At 43.1% G+C, this 4414-nt stretch overlaps 1 pseudogene; it reads right to left on the bottom strand.

Moving 5' to 3' along the window:
* Positions 1–322: 322 nt before the first annotated feature.
* Positions 323–440, bottom strand: LOC126189134 (5S ribosomal RNA; annotated as a pseudogene).
* Positions 441–4414: the final 3974 nt, after the last annotated feature.

The raw sequence follows: 4414 nt of genomic DNA, 5'->3' as shown, positions 1-4414 counted from the left end.
CGTTCAGTCTTTTACATATTTGCAGGTATAGTTTAATAAAGATGGCATAGGTAGGTGGTCGAGCTCAAGTAGTGAGGCCCACCTCAGCGTTTACCTGAAGAAATTTAGGGAAACCATAGGTATTTCATAACCACTCCGTCTACAGGCCACAAGTGGCCCATCGGTGCCATCCGACCGCCATGTCATCCTCCGAGGAGGATTCGGATAGGAGGGGCATGGGGTCAGCACACCGCTCTCCCGGTCGTTATTCTTGACCGGAGCCGCTACTATTCGGTCGAGTAGCTCCCAATTGGCATCACGTCGCTGAGTGCACCCCGAAAAATGGCAACAGCGCATGGCGGCCTGGATGGTCACCCATCCAAGTGCCGACCACGCCCGACAGCGCTTAACTTCGGTGATCTCACGGGAACCGGTGTATCCACTGCAGCAAGGCCGTCGCCACTCAAAGTCATTTCATAACGTAAAAATTAGTGTTACGGGGTTCATTCACTGCTTGACACCAATCACTACACACACACTATTAGCTGAGTTCAAGACCGGACGACGATGTTCGGTTTCCACAATCTGTACTGCAAATTTCCATTTCCTCACTTGAAAAACACGACACCATCCCTTCACAATGAGTGACAGGTTGAATTCAGATAGAGAATGACCCGCTCCAGAACTCTGGTGTAAAGTTTTCGAGAACAACAACGTTATAAAGGGAAAATGTGAAATGACAGGTGTTTTATTAACATTTACTTGTGTCACATTTTTACCACATCCCTGCTATGTATTAACCCTCACTGTATAGAATTCAGTCCTTCAGAGAGACTCTTAACCACATTCTTAAATAAATTTGTGTTAGCAATCTAATCTTCTCAGACATTATTCATTGTACAATATATTTTTGGTGAATAATTTGTTCTTAGTTTGAAGCGTTTCTTTGTCAGTAAATGTAAGTTGTAGTTAAGATCTTGTTCTACGATCATGGACAAAGCTGTTTTTGGAGTTATTATCAAGGATATTTTATGTGATTAACTGGCTGGTAAATGAAGTCACATAGTACATTTAAAATATCTATTGTTTTTAGCAGATCTTTACAAGCTATGTTCGACAAGGCCTACGGAGAGGTTCAATGACTAATATTTGCTGCCCAAAACATTATGAGAAGATTCAGTGCGAACTGAAGCTTCTTTTGTGGTGGCTACTGTAACGGTGATGTCAAAGCGCTGAGCGTATACTACTTCACGCAGGTGGTGATGACCTGAGTACTAGGTGAACTGTGTGTATGCTCATCGGTTGTCACAAGAAGGAACTATTGCATTGGGCATGCTAAGCCACTATGTACGCTCTGTTGCAGATGAGGAGCTTTTTCTTCACGCATTGTTACCAGTTTAGCTTCTAAAGAGAAAGGTGCAGCGTCTCGATCCCGTGGAACTACTTTTCAACCACCAAACATCATTAAAAACGATATCTTCGGATCAGAAGGTGTCTTTTGCCTGCGGTGCTGATGGGTTTGTAGACTTCAGTGTATTTCCCCGTGGAACTATGACTCCGAAGGTCTACAGAGATGACACTGTTGACCCTAACACAAAACCCTGCGTCGGTGTCAGAGGCGGTGCTTTCAACATACAGAGCGACAACGCTCGATTACACAAGGTTCGTCAAGTAGAGGAATGTACTGTACAAAATACGTGAAGCAGACAGACTTCCCGATCTGAAATCAACAGTGGGACCTCCTGATACGCTCAGTGCTGCACGAATTACTTCCATCCACGCAGTTATCAGCAGTTATCATACTGAAAGAAACTTTGCAAGTGGAAGGAATTCTTTTTGTTTGTGGGGTTTATATACGCTGTCATTTGTGAGCTTCACATGATACTGTCCCGGCGGAGGTTCGAGTCCTCCCTCGGGCATGGGTGCGTGTGTTTCTCCTTAGGATAATTTAGGTTAAGTAGTGTGTAAGCTTAGGCACTGATGACCTTAGCAGTTAAGTCCCATAAGATTTCACACACATTTGACCATTTTTTTGAACATGATACTGTGCGTGCTTTATTGTTGGTCAAGATTGGAATGAGATACGTAGCAACACACTAAGAAATTCCTTTTTGTAGTTTCATACGTATTGTGTCATAAATTAGCTGTCTGAAAGTGTGTTTTAAAATGCTATTTACGACGTATCATTTGTTAAACACTTTGGGTAAGCTTCACCGTGCTCTACAGATAACTGTTGGAGTTCGTTATATTTCCTTTTTTTTCTCTCTATTGGTGGAAATCAGTGTACTTCACGCATTCCAGGGTGAGAATTCCATGCACCAGAGTGTTTGGCGGACTGCAGACATCCAGGCAACGACAAGCAATGAAACAGGCCATACTCCCAGCTAAAGAATAACATCCCAACCACCCGCCCACTACGAGATGCGTTCAATGAGTAATGCAACACATTTTTTCTCGGTCGAATTCTGTTGAAAAATTGCAGAATTTGTTGTGGATATTATGGAATATTCCCACTTTAGCCCCCATAGCTTCATGAAGTCCGGATATGTGGCGGAGCTGCACATTGTCTTCAACATGACGTCTGTAATGGAGATGCGTTCCTAGCAGAGAGCTATCATTGAATTCCTTTGGCGGCAAATCAGAGCATCGCAGATATTCGTAGGCGCTTGCAGAATGTCTACTCAGACCTGGCAATGAACAAATGCATGGTGAGTCGTTGTGCGAGGCGTCTGTCATGATAGCAACAAGGTGGTGGCGCAAACGTGCCCGATCTCCCGCATTCTGGCCGGCCGCACACAGCTGTGACTCCTACAATGTTGGAACGTGCGGACACTCTCATTCGAGTGGTCGAGGGATTACAGTCAAACAGCTCGCTGCACCGCTGGACGTTTCTGTTAGTAGTGCTGACACCTGACACACTCAAAGCTATGTGCTCGCTGGGTTCTTCGCTGCCTAACGGAAGACCATAAAGAGCAATGAATGGCTGTCTGTGAGGAATTGTTTGCGCTTTACGAGGCTGAGCGTAACAATTTTTCGAAGAAGATCTTCAGACGAACCGGAAACAAAACGACAGTCCATTGGAAGGCGCCACACCACCTCTCCTCCGAAGAAAAGTTGAAAGCCGCACGCTCAAGCCGGTAAAGTCGTGGCGACGGTTTCCTGGGCCCCTGAAGAGGTTATTCTGATTGATGTCCTCCCTGACGGTGCAACGATCAGCTGTGAAGTGTGTTGTGCTACCCTCAGGAAACTGAGGAAACGACTGTGTGTTCGTCGCTACAGAAATGCAAACGAACTTCTCCTTTTTCATGACAACCCAAGGCCTCACACCAAGTCTCAGCACCCGGGAGGAGCTCACAAAACTTGATTGGACTGTTCTTCCTCATCCACTCTACAGCATGGATCTCGCATCTTCCGACTTGCATCTGCATAATATCGTATACTACAGTCTTAAATACAACCAACCTGCTATCATAAAATAAAGTGCCGTATTACTTACTAAACAGCCCTCGTACTATGACCGTACTCCAGTTGATGCCAAATGTGATGTAGAATAATCAATGAAAAATGTTGATTTTTAGCAATTATGTGGAGTTTAGGTACTACCAGAAATTTTATTTCCACCCGATTTCATCTCGGTAAATGTGAAATGCCAACTATCTTTAGTGCATCAAAATATCCGAGGGCTTAGAAGTAAAATTAATGAACTACTTATGTGCATTGATGAATTAGAGTCATTGAACCCAGTTGATATAATCTGCCTCTCTGAACATCATGTGAACACTGGTATAGATATGTTAAACCTTACAGAATTTAAGTCAGCCTCCTACTTCTGTAGACAAAAGATGGAGAAAGGAGGAGTTGTTACATTTGTTAAAAACAGTTTTAAATTTAAGAATATCGACATTAATACATTTTGCTTATGGCAGCACTTAGAAGTATGTGCAACAGAGACAGGATTTCATAGTAGGTCCTTCATAACAGTAGCCATACACAGAGCACCTTCAGGAAATTTCAACCTCTTTATAAACGATCCTGAAGATTTATTATCTCATCTAAAATTAAAAAACAAAGAACTAGTGGTTGCTAGTGATTTTAATACAGATGTGCTGAAAAACACTGTCAGTGAACAGTTACTGAAATCAGTTACATTGTCATTCAATTTAATTTCTACTGTAAATTTTCCAACTAGGGTATACAAATGCTCTAATACTGCCATTGATAATACACTCCTGGAAATTGAAATAAGAACACCGTGAATTCATTGTCCCAGGAAGGAGAAACTTTATTGACACATTCCTGGGGTCAGATACATCACATGATCACACTGACAGAACCACAGGCACATAGACACAGGCAACAGAGCATGCACAATGTCGGCACTATTACAGTGTATATCCACCTTTCGCAGCAATGCAGGCTGCTATTCTCCCATGGA

This window comes from Schistocerca cancellata, chromosome 5 (assembly GCF_023864275.1).
Source record: "Schistocerca cancellata isolate TAMUIC-IGC-003103 chromosome 5, iqSchCanc2.1, whole genome shotgun sequence".
In the NCBI taxonomy this organism is placed as follows: Eukaryota; Metazoa; Arthropoda; class Insecta; order Orthoptera; family Acrididae; genus Schistocerca; species Schistocerca cancellata.
Note: the sequence above shows the minus strand (reverse complement) of the source record. Positions and strands in the feature narration are given on the sequence as shown.